The sequence below is a fragment of the Theropithecus gelada genome, chromosome 12, assembly GCF_003255815.1.
Source record: "Theropithecus gelada isolate Dixy chromosome 12, Tgel_1.0, whole genome shotgun sequence".
NCBI classification, from domain to species: domain Eukaryota; kingdom Metazoa; phylum Chordata; class Mammalia; order Primates; family Cercopithecidae; genus Theropithecus; species Theropithecus gelada.
Window position 1 is genome coordinate 55,791,869 of NC_037680.1, and position 13,385 is coordinate 55,805,253.

At 36.0% G+C, this 13,385-nt stretch overlaps 1 pseudogene across 1 annotated transcript; it reads right to left on the bottom strand.

Annotated features, from left to right (window-relative positions):
• Positions 1-912: 912 nt before the first annotated feature.
• On the bottom strand, positions 913-2,628 carry LOC112636431 (annotated as a pseudogene). Its single transcript, XR_003122180.1, has one exon. The product of XR_003122180.1 is annotated as a DNA repair protein RAD52 homolog pseudogene (transcript).
• Positions 2,629-13,385: the final 10,757 nt, after the last annotated feature.

Genomic DNA, 13,385 nt, shown 5'->3' on the forward strand with positions numbered 1-13,385 from the left:
ATATCCACTATTCTACTGAATAGCTTCTCCATAGAGATATCCAGTTGAGGTCTCTCTGCTTCTCACTCCAATATGGGCTGCAAAGTCAGTAACCTGGGGCTCCTCTTGGCTGTACTATTGGGTTGGCTCTTCTTTTTGTTTTACTTGCTGACTTTACTGGAGTCTATTCTCCAGTAGAAGGATGGTTCCCTTTGAAAGGGTGCATGGAAGGTAAAGTATACTCTGCATTTATGAATACATCTTCCTTCTGTCCTCATTTTCAAATAAAAATGTGGGACTGAAAATTATTTTGCCTCATCAATTATTTTGTATTACTCTATTGTCTTCTAACTTACAAAGCTTTCTCTTTTACAAGGCGATGCCATTCTCACCCTACAATCTTTTTAATGTAAGCTAAGGCTAAGGTTTTTACCTGGAGATTGTAGTGTCTTCTTTTTTCCTGTTGATGTGCACTGATGTGGGTCTTTTTCTAGTCAATGTGTTCAGCATTTGGTGCCCTCCCATTTTTTCCTTTACAAGTTGTAAAAATAGTTTTACTAAGATATAATTAACACAGCACACAATTCACTACTTTAAAGAATATAATTCAATGATTTTTAAGTATATCCATGCTATCTGCAACCATCACCAAAGACAAATTTATAACATTTTATCACCACAGAGGACCCCATACCCTTTAGCTGTCAAGCCCCTATTCCCTATCCTCCTCATTCCTAAGTAATTACAAATCTACTTTATGTCTCTATAATTTTGTCTGTTTGGGACATTTCATATAAAAGAAATCATGTAATTTGTGGTATTTTGTGACTAGCTTCTTTCATGTTTTTAAGTTCTTCTGTGTTGTAGCATATATCAGTACCTTATTTTCTTAGGGCAAATAATATTCCATTAAATAAATATACCCTATTTTTTTATGTCATAAACCCATAAGTGAGTTTATTTATATTAAATGAAGACTGTAGCCTGGATTGATACAAAGCAGTAAAAAGTGCTACTCTAACCTTTTTCCTGTCATGATCCTCAGTGCTTAATGTGGACAATATTAAATGCTTGGTGCCCTAAAGGAAAGAAGGCAGAGGTTATGTAAAGCAATTGAATGTAGGTAATTGCTGAGGCAGGTGGTTAGTACTAAGTCTGGCCTATATTGCTTGAGGGCAAGCAGCCATTGGTGATTCCTAAAATGTCCATCGGTGTTAACATAATAGTTTAGAAATAAATAGTGGGAAGCCTCACAAGCCAAAGAAAAGGTGTTTCATCTGTCCAGAGCCTCTCCCAACTAGAGTGTGGGATGAGGTTTTTAAATGTGCTCAGCTCTAACTGCAGTAGGCTCTCAGTCAGATCCTATTGATGAGGTTCAAAATGAAGCACGATAAATCCTTAGCAATAAAGTTAATTCTCCATGAGTGATGAACAATTTCATGACCAAAAAGTAGTTTTCCAAAGTCCCTTTGTGACAGAGTCCAATGATGTAGTCAGAGGCTCAGTTAAGATGTATCCAATTTCCTTTTCTTTATGTCCTGGCCCTTCCTATGAGCTTCCCAGTTTCCTGTTATGCACTGGTCAGTGCTGTAAGTTTGGAGGTCTCAAGATCCAGATTTTGCTTGTGGTTTCTGGCAGCGTAGGCTGTGTGGAGTCCTGTTCTGGGTCACCATCTGGTTGTTCAAGGCTGGTGTGTCAGAGGTCTGGGGTGGTTCTTCTCTAGACAAATCTTGACCACACCATCCCCTGCATCTGGAGTCACATCCCAGATTTCAGAGTTGTCTCCAAGAGTCTCCTCACTCTTCTCAACTGACGGCGAAAACTGGACTTGCTGTTTCTTCATCTGCTCCCGGAACTGCTGCTGCAGCTGCTTTTGCCAGAGCTTCTGCTGGTACGTGGCCTCTCTCACCAATAGTGGATGAGCTCAGAAGTTGGAAAGCTGCAATCCTTGTCCCCCTGAATCACAACGTGGCTTGGTCCGCAAGGGAAGGTCACCACTTGAAGTTGTGGGTGTCCAAGGGTCATGTTCAGTTGGCAGCTGTTGTATCTTGCCTATTCCACAGGTGGTTCAAAATCTTGTCTCTTTGCTTTAGTTTAATCCGCTTCAAGAGGCAACTGGCATGGAAGCTTGTTTAGTAACCTCAAGTAGTCTCTGTCCAAAATACAATTTCCAAGTGCATTACAAAAACTCCTGAGGGCTCGCTTCAGCCCTTCTGTCACTGCCTCCTTCCTTGCCTTCTCCAAAGATAAGGCCTTGGTCTGGAGGCCCTAACACCATAACCCACAGCTTCATGATATGAACCATCCTTCAACTGGACCCTCACAAATGTACAGACTCCCATGTAGAACTTGCCATTGTTGAGGTCAACAAAATCCACATTCTGCTGTGTGATGGAGTGTGCCCCACCGTTGTAACCAAACATGTCATAGGCCAGATTAGTTACCCAATGACCCTCAATGTAACACACCTCTGGCCTCCTCCAGTCATGTGCTACTTATGTATTCTGGGCCCAGCCTCTGCCTCAGGGCCTTCTGGATGGCCTGGTACTCTTCTACTGTGTACTGGCACTGTCCAAAGCATGCCGAGCTGCCATGAACAGCAGTATGACTGTCACACTCTCCAAAAATTGCTTCCTCAGTGCCAAACATCTTGATTCTGGTTGACCTCTCTGGCACTGCACAGTGCATGCAGGTAGCTCAGTCTACCCTATTTTGTTTATCCACTCACTTGTCAATGGTCATTTGAGTTATTTCCACCTTTTGGCTATTGTGCACAGCACTGCTATGAACATCCATCTATACATTTTTGTTTGAATATCTGCTTTCAAATACTTTGTGTATAAACCTGAGTTTACTTGCTGGGTCCTATGGTAATTGTATGTTTAATTTATTGAGGAACTGTCAAATTGTAGTTCAGAGTGGCAGCAGCATTTAAATTCTCATCAGCAAAGTACAAGGGTTCTAATTTCACCATATCCTTACCAACATTTATGTTTTGTTGTTTTAAAATTATTATTATAGCTATCCTAATGGATGTGAAGTGGTGTCTTATAGTTTTGATTTGCATTTTCCTAATAATTAATGATGATGAGCATCTTTTTTATGTGTTTGTTGGACATTTGCATATCTTCCTTGAAAAGATATCTATTTATGTCCTTTGCCTACTGTTTCTTCTCTTTGTTGAGTTATAAGAGATTTTAAAATATGTATTATTGGTACTACATCCTTATTAGACATACAATTTGCAAATGTTTTCTTCAGTTCTGGAGATTGTTTTTTCACTTTCTTGATAGTGTCCTTTGATATACAAGAGTTTTAATTTTTAGGAATTCAAATTTATCTTTTTTCTCTTTCATTTATTGTGCTTTTGGTGCCATACATAAGAAATCATTGTTAAATAAAAGGTCATGAAAATTTATGACTATGTTTACTTCTAGGAGTTTTAGCTCTTATGTTTAAGTCTTTGATTCATTTTGGATTTTTTTTTTTTTTTAAGATGTAAAGTAAGGGTCTAACTTCATACTTCTGGATGTAGCTATTGAATGGCACTGGCACCAATTGTTGAAGAGACTGTTATTTTCTCATTGAATACTCTTGGCATCATTGTCAAAAGTCAGTTGATCATAGACACACAGGTCTATTTATGAACTCACAATTCTATTCCATTGATTTGTATGTTTATCCTAGTGCCAGTACCACTCTGTCTTGATTACTGTTGCTTTTAGTAAGCCTTGAAATTAGAAGGAATAAATCCTCCTACTTTGTTATTCTATTTTAAGATTGATTTGGCCCTTCTGGGTTCCTTGAAGTTCAGTGTGAACTTTAGATTCAGCTTGTCAACTTCTACAAAGAAGCAGGCCAAAGTCTGACAAGGATGATGTTGAATCTGTAGACTACTTTGGGGAGTACAGCCATCTTGCGTTTTTAAAAATCATTTGTATCTTCTTTAATTTCCTTTGACAATATTTTGTAGTTTTGAAAATATGTTTTGCACTTCTTTTGTTAAACTCATTAGTAAGTGTGAATTACTTAGTGGCCTCTTACAACTTGGAGACATATCCTTTTGTTGTAGGAAATTTTATCATTATTATTTCTTTGACCATTTCTCTTCTTTGATTTCCACTGGTCTCTTTTTCTGGAACTCATCTTGGCTGGATGTAAGACTTCCTAGCTTGAACCTCTGGACTTTATTGCTTTATCCCTCTCTTTTAAAAAAAATAGTTTCTTTGTTTTACTGTGTGAGAGTTTTCCATGATTCTATCTTCCAACTCTTTTATTAAAGTTCTCATTTTGATGATAACACTTTTAATTTCTAATAACCTTAATCTTTCTTATTTTATATTATATTTTTTCTTATTTTATGCATGCATTATTTTCCTATCTCTTTGATGATTCTAATTACAGGTTTTTTAAAAGTTCTTTTTTTCAAGGATGAGTCATGTCCTTTGTAGGGACATGGATGCTGCTCGAAACCATCATTCTCAGCAAACTATTGCAAGAACAGAAAACCAAATACCACATGTTCTCACTCATAGGTGGAATTAAACAATGAGATCACTTGGACACAGGGAGGAGAACATCACACACTGGGGCCTATTGTCAGGAGTGGGGAGGGGGGAGGGATAACATTAGGAGACACACCTAATGTAAATGACGAGTAAATGGGTTCAGCACACCAACATGGCACATGTATACATATGTAACAAACCTGCACGCTGTGCACATGTACCCTAGAACTTAAAGTATAATAATAATAATAATAATAAAAGAATTTTCCCATTTCCAAAGCTTAGGATCATATGTAGGAGAATGGCTAAACTTACATAAGCGATTTATAATGTTCACAGTGATTTTGCCTGTATTAAATCTCAGTCTCAAAACAACAACAACAAAAAGTTCTTTTTTTCTTCTTTGCACCCTGTTTTTCCTGTATAGTTATATATACACACACAGTGCATATTATATAGGCAGTTGTCTATGGTCAACTGATTTTTGACAATAATGCCAAGAGAAGGTGTGGGTGTGTGTATATACACATACATATATATGTATACACATATAAAAATACACACATATGTATACATACATATACGTGGATATATTAATATATTTACATATCGATGTATGTAGATATATACACATATGCATATACATAGATGTATACATACATATACATACATAGATATATATACAAACACACACATTTTTTATAGAAACCTCTCTCCTTCTTGGACTAGATATTCAACTTTTTTTTTCTCCTTCCTGATTCATGTTTTTAGCAACATCATACAGGCAGAGAAGCTATGTAAACACTTAGAGATGCAGGCACCAAGTAATGAAAGAAAGCATTTCTATACATAAAATACTATTTATGCCTGCTTTCATTTTTTACATTAAGATGTAAACACTCTCTTATCCTAAATAGCTGGTGAAAAAACAGAAACAAAAACAAAAAACAAATTAAGACTTTAAAAAAACTGGTAAGAAATTTCCAAGTGTTATTGCTAAATGAATCCAAACACCAAACATTATTAAATATAACTAGTCAATTCAACGATAGGGAGGTAGCTCCTGGTAAAAGGGATAGGAGCTATAAAATATCAATACATAGCAAAATCACAATTAATCAGAATGTTCCGAAGCTGGAAACCATCATTCTCAGTAAAGTAACGCAGGAACAGAAAACCAAACACCTCATGTTCTCACTCATAAGTGGGAGTTGAACAATGAGAACATGTGGACACAGGGAGGGGAGCATCACACACTGGGGCCTGTTGGGGGTTGGGGGGCTAGGGGAGGTATAGCATTAGGAGAAATAACTAATGTAGAAGATGGGTTCATGGGTGCAGCAAACCACTATGGCATGTGTATACCTGTATAACAAACCTGCACATTCTGCCCATGTATCCCAGAACTTAAAGTATAATTAAAAAAAAAAGAAAACTCTTTGTTTTAATTATTAGCTCAGAAAACCTTTCTACATTGAACCACTTCACTTTCCTGGCTCAGTAAGTACAAAATGCCGAACACAAGTCAATGTTGTTTTGATGATTTAGGATCATGTGATGCCTGAGGCATCTCCTAGAATATTCATAATTTCTGTGTAGCTTTGTTAGAGACATAAAACTGGAATGAACTATAGTTTCTTGTTTTAAATAACTCTCTGATATCATAAGCTTACTGTTTTCCTTTTACCTCATTTTCCTAAAAGGAGGATGCAGACAAAGATTGTAGTTAAGCAAGATTTTATAATTCTAGACATATCCACATATTCTAGTTCAGGCAGTACACTGCACAAAGATGTAATGAGGATGGGGTTTGGAGGACCTATGTGCAGCTTGTAAATTAATTCTCTATTACCAGCCCCATATCCTACCCCTTCCTCTGCCAGTCTGATTGTCTGACTTTCATGTTTCTCATTCAAATTCTATAGAGAAAGAACCTCAGTCTCCTGATGATGCATTATTGAAGGTATCTGCTGCATGGGAATTAAAGATTTCTGAAGTTCTGCTTATCGGTAGTCAGGAGGGATTGACCACTCCACACAACTTCAACCCATATCTTTTTTTACAGCTCCTCACCTTATCCCCACCCGCAGCCATGCCAGGTGATGCAAAGTCCTTTCAGACGTCAGCCTCTGACCATGCCTTAGGCTTTGACATCTTCCAACATGATTGGTTCTCTTCTTCTATTGTTTTCTTGCCTTCCAGAATTGTGTTGAGCTCTCTCACCCTTTACTTCCTCCAATCCCATAATTTTTAAAAAATCAGTTTATTTCCTCATTTTAGTGGGGTCTGGAAAAGGACAAGAAATAAACATGAGTGGGCAACTTGATGTGTTTCACAGAAATCTTACACCTCCTGTGTTTCTACTTGGGAGATTGCTTCCCTACCACTTCCATCTGTTCCAAATTCATGGGGTGCTACTGGGATCATCCACTGCAAGAGGCTTCCTTCTGACTGCAGAGGTGGGCATGGAATTCAGGGCTAGTCAGTCACAGACTATATATTTGCCACGTGATTTTTTTCAGGCGTAGTTATGAAGGGCTAATCAGAGTACTTGGGGCTGGAGGAAGCATAACCTTTTATCTAAAGATCATAAAAACGTGACTGGTATGCAGTTCTGCAGCTGCCAGCTGTTACGTTATCTCCACATGGAGAAAACCTGTTAAGGGGAGAGAATGATGTCAAGCTGAAAAGAGGAATGGGTGGACAACTAAAATATGGAAAACTAGTAGTTGAAGTTCTGGAACTCAGCCATGCCCGAGCCTAGCTTACCTCTGAAACTTTATAGAAATGAACAAATACCTATTTCAATTTAGACAAGATTGAAACTGGTTTCCATTTCTAGCCATCTGGTGTATCTTAACTAACGCAATGTTGTTCAAATGGACACATATGTAGGATTTTGTTAGGAATATCTTACCTCTTATTGAATGCAAATAAAATTTTTTAAAACGAAATAAGGTATTGGAATGCTTCATACAAAACAAACATGATTCAAAGTGGTCAAAGCATATCATTGCTTTCATATAAAAGTCAAGGGATGGATCAAGCAAAACTGGATCTCAGTATTCGAAAATATCTTTCGAATCTGCCTCTCTTATTCTCTTTGCTCTGTTCTTTTCTGTGTGGTGGCATCATGCTCAGACAATCTCTTCCTGTGTGGCAAGGTGGCTTCCGTGAGCTCCAGTCTTAAATACTACCAACCTAGAAAACCCTGAAAGAAAGAAAACTCTCTTTTTCCAGATTTATTCAGCCATGGCCTTGTACCTATCCCTGGACCAATTGCTATGACTGATGAGTGAAGGTGGTGGAGTAAGCCCTGCCCAGTGACATGCACACAGTCAGATTTGGTTCTGAATGGAGTTAGAAAAAACGATCAAACCTGGCATATGAGGATTAGAGAAGGAAAAAAACAAGAATGAACTGATAAATGCCTTATAGAAAGGATAACAAGAAAGTGATGGTAAAGTAGTAGAAAGAACAAAGTGGTGGCCAAAAAGAAAAAACTAGGAGAAAGTATAAATGCTAGACTGAGGTAACTCCCACATGGAAGTTATAAAGAACGCAAAAAGCATTTTGCATGGAGAATACAAATAGGCGAGAACTATATCCTTGCTTGGGCATGTGTTTAAATGTATTGAATGGAGAAAATGTTTAATGAAGGGTAATTTCTTCTATCGCATGCATATATAAGCTTCTCTCATCTACCCAGAAGTGGATTGTGAAGTAAATTTATAATTATATTTGCGATCTGTCCAAGTACTATATATATGAATGATGGCAAACTAGGCAAATTATGAACTAAATCACAATTTATTTGTAATAGAGAAAGGAAATATATTCATTGAAAGAAAGGGGTAGATATTTTCAGTGCTCTAAAAATACAGTTCTAATTAATTTATAGATTTAAAAGGCTACTCTGACTCAGCCTCATAATTTGAGTAATAAAACTCTTCTAATAGCTTTACAGCAAATTTATAAAATAAATGAGTAAACTTAATCAAACCACAGTGCTTGGTCGATACAAGCGTTTCTGTTGTTAGCAATTTTACTCTGTCTATTCAGAAATTTAGCCATGATTTGGGTGGCTGCATGCCTCATATTCCATGAATATATTAGCAGGACCTTCATAAATGCATTCTCTATAGTAAATTGAGAAAGGCATATCCTTAGTGATCAGCTGAAGTGGAAAAAAAACTTTCATGTTTTTTGTAAAATAGACTTTATTTTCTAGAGCAGCTTTAGGTTCACAGAAAAATTAAACAAAAGGTACAGAAACTTCCCATATATCCTCTACCCTTACACATACCTAGCCTTCCCTATTATCAACATCCCCCACCAGAGTGGTACTTTTGTAACAATTGATGAACTTACATTGATCCATTATAATCACCCAAAGTCCATAGTTTCATTAGGGTTCACTCTTGGTGTTGTACATTCTACGGGTTTGGACAAATGTATAACAACATGTATCTATCATTACATTGTCAGAGTGAGTAGTTTCACTGCCCTAACCATTCTCTGCGTTCTGCCTATTCTTTCTTCTTTATCCTGAAAGTGAGCAACAATTTCCTTGAAGCCCCATAGAGATATGTATTAAATTAATGTTTTAAAAAGCCTCTAGGATATGTATTATATATAAAGGAGTGTTTTGCCATTTCAAATTATTTCAGTTGATTAGAACAATATACAGAAGTGTTGTCTTACAAGTTTTATGTATCTGTGGCTTTAAACTGGAAACATTTACAAAGGCAGACATCGTTATTGATTTATAATATATATTATAGCATTATAGACCAGAAAGATAATTTAATTGTAACCCATAGTCTACAGTTTCCCTGAAGAAATAGACCCAGACTATGGGAAAGGGCTATTTATAGTGAGGGAAAGGTGCCAAGGTACCCTGTGTACCCATTAGGCTCTGGTGGGGCTGACCTCTTCCATATGTATCTGAAATTTATTCCATAGGTAGAAAGTTGATTATACATTATTATGAGGTCATGGCTTCTTTGAAAATCTGATAACAGTTATAGACCTTCCCCTAAGCAAAATGCACATAATGCATGTATGCACATAGTGTACATAATTTCAGGAGTTTTGTGTTCTCCCTTTGAAGATCAGCTATGAAGCCCAGAATTTTTGTATCAGAATAAGTCCTTTTGAATGCTAAACAAAAGAATTCATATTTCCTCTAGAATGTGTTGAAATTAACATGTCAAACTATACCTAAGAGAACACATACGTTTATGTATTAACTTGGGAAGTCATTTGTGTAAAAATTTAAATAATTTTATTCATGACAGAATTTCCTATATTAAAATGAGTTAGAAAAGGAGAAAAAAATCTTTATTTACTAGGTGGCTGGGATGTTTACCTTTACCTTCACTGGGTCAAGGGCAAATGGAAGGTGGCGAAGCCAACCAAGTACTCCTGCTATCCTAAAGTGTTTCAGCCTATGAGGGTAAAAGACCTGCAGAACGTTGATAAGAACATGCAGAGATTTGGGAGTTGACTTGAGAATAGGAGAAAGAGTTTAGTGAAGTGTCTGCAATCCATGTGGAAGGTATTGAGAGGGAAGCAAAAGGGAAGGAGAATTTGTAAGATGTTTAGTATACATAGAGGAGGCACTAAATGTAAATTTTATATAACAACTTTACATAAATCTGTCAATTTTTAGTAAAGCTAAAAATGCAAATGTTCTACAAGTCAGTATATTCACTCCTATAGAATTCATGTACATATACACAAAAACATTCACAGCAGCATTGTCAGCAGTAGCAAAATATTGGAAATACCATAGATATCCATTGATGCGATGTCTTAGTGTTTTGTGTTAGTATAACAGAATATCACAGACTGGGTAGTTTACAAATAATAGAAGTTTATTTGGCTCACAATTCTGAAGGCTAGCAAGCCCAAGTTTAAGGATCTGCATCTGATGAAGACTTTCTTGCTGCATTGTAAGATGGTGGAAGACATTGCATGGTGACACAGCATGCGTGTGTGTGTGTGTGTGTGTGTGTGTGTGTGAGAGAGAGAGAGAGAGAGAGAGAGAGAGCCAAACTTATTCTTTTATCAGGAGCCACTCCCATGATAACTAACCCATTCCCATAACAGCATTAATCCATTCATGAGGGCATCTGTTCATCACCTCTGAAAGATTCTACTTCTTAACACTGTTGCATCAGGGATTAAGTTTCTAATATGTGAACTTTGGAAGACACATTCAAACCATAGCCTATGAGAATAGATAAATAATTGTGAAATGGTCATGAAAAGGAACACTACACAGTAGTGAAAATCAGTGAGCCAGAGCTACATATTTTAACATGAGTGAATCCAAAAACATAGTGTTGAATAAAATGAAGCAACTTAATGTGGTACTATATGCATTCACACACATACATACACATACACATATATATTATATATATATTTTTAAATTTATATACATATAAAGTTTATATATAAAAATATAAATATATATTTATATATAATAGATATATATATTTCCATCAGAGATGGAAAAAATATATATAAAATAATATATATTATATATTTATATATTATATGTTAATTATTATATAAAATATATATAAAGTTTATATATATACAAATTTTATATATATATAAAGTTGAAAGTATGTATAACCATGCCGTTAAGGCTATTGAAGCATGTAGTAAAAGAAGAAAGAAATATATGGAAATAATCAATACCAAAATTATGAAAAGGGTTATTGCTGGGAAGAAGAGAAGGGTATCCTACTTGAGATAGGTACTCAGTGGCATAACCTCTATTAGCACTTTTTTCTTAAGATGGGTAGTGGGGACATTTGTGTTTGTTGCATTATTCTTTGTTCCTGTATATATATCTTATTTTATAAGAAGGATGCAAAACATTAAAATTAAAAGCAAACTAGCACTCGAAAATCTGAATGAGTATTAATACATATTAAAAAGAGAAAAAATAATTCATTGATGAAACTTCTACCAACATGGTGGACTATATTAACATAGATGAGGTCTTCATAATATAACCCATAAAAAATGTTGGATAAAAGATACACTTAAAACATTTGTGAATGTATAATCAAGCTCACAATAAAGAGAAATCTGCCTGTCAGATGAAAAGAGAAAAATCAAAACTAAAGCACTGAGCAAAGACTGAAACCAGACTGAAGCTTCTGCTGAGATTCTAATGCTTCCTTAGAGCAGGCGTCATGGCCTCAGTCCTGAGAACATACAGAAAATGGAACTGACACTGCCGGATAAATGTTGGATCTTGGATGTACTGCCCTATTTGTTAAAGGGGGACCAGACAAACTCTGCCCTTGGCTGGTGGAAAGAGTGAAAATGTTATTTGTCCTGTGCTTTCAGTAGAAAAGAAGTCATGTATTAGAAATTATAACCTCAAGTTTGTACCACCCTTAGATATGGCATACACATTCGTAGTACTTCATGGCTCAGGAACTCACAGTGGAGAACATAACATAAAAACATACTTGAATCTTTGAAATATATTGGGTTCCAGAAGAAACAAGTATAAAACTGTTCTGTAAGATACTTTCATGACAAAATAATTCAATAACAATAATAATTCCTTCTGGAGATTATTTCACAATAAAAAATACAAATGACACACAAAATAAATTAGCTGAGCATCAGCAGATGCAACAAACAAGATAATGAAGACCTTGAGAATTGCAGATAATAATCTAAAAAGAATTAATGTAAGATTTTCAAAATACTTAGAGTTAAAAAGGAATAGGAACTATTGTGAAAAAGGACACTGTGAAAAAGAGAAGGGAGTGATTTTTGTTTTTTGTGGTTTTTGTTTTTTTTTTTTTTTTTTTTTTTTGGAGACAGGGTCTAGCTCTGTTGCCCAGTGATGGACATGTTGCCCAGTGATGGATACTGTGGACAGTAATACTGTATCACCCACCACGGGGCAATAGTGTGGTGCTTGGAACCTTGAGTTATTATTATCAATTCAAATAATTTCTTTAAAAATATTTGTATCTTCATATAATCTGTGAATAAGCAATTTATTTTCTTCATTTCCAATCCTTATTTGTTTTTATTTACTTTCCTCCCTTACTGTGCTAAAAGAGGAAAATATAGGTGGGCTAAGATGGGGTTCCCAATGTGCAAGAACCCAAGCATCATGTTAAATAGAAGTGTTTATAGGAGTTATCTTTTTTCTCAATACTGATTTTTAAGTGAAAAATTTATAAAATTTCTCCTTTAAGAATGCTATTGAGTGGTTTTTGGTAGAATCACTTTTTCAGATGAGGAAGTGTATTTTTTACACACTTTCTAGTATCTGGTTGTTTTCTAGCAGGAGGAGACTTTAAATTTATCTAGTTAGTGAGAATGCTTGAACATTCATATTTTGCCCAAACTCCACACTCACCTAGTTCTGAAGAAATGGATATCATTCATGGAAGGAAAGAGGAAGTTGGTGATTTAACTGCTCTTACAATTAGAAGTTTCTGGCCAGCCCCATTGCTGTGTACTGGATCCCCTAGATACTTAGTGGCTCTTGTGGTATTCAGTAATTGCTATTTGGGACTTTTTTTTTTCCCCCCAAAAAGTAGCATGCCAAGGACTGGAGAAGTAGACTTATAGAGGACAGTAGAAACATCAATAAATGATATGGTTGAGGAAACTGCTGATGATTGAGAAATACTGCCAGTTAAATGAAGGTCTAAACTGCCTGGTCTATGGAAAAATATTTCACTGTTCTAGAGAGAGCATAGGTTAGAGTAGGCAGTTACTGGGATTTACGTATCAAATTAATAACCAAACTTGAAGAAACATTCCATCTAGGTGTTCAGCCTGGAAAAGCTACTTTACTCTGTCATCCACCAGGGGGCAATAGTGTGGTGCTTGGAGCCCTGA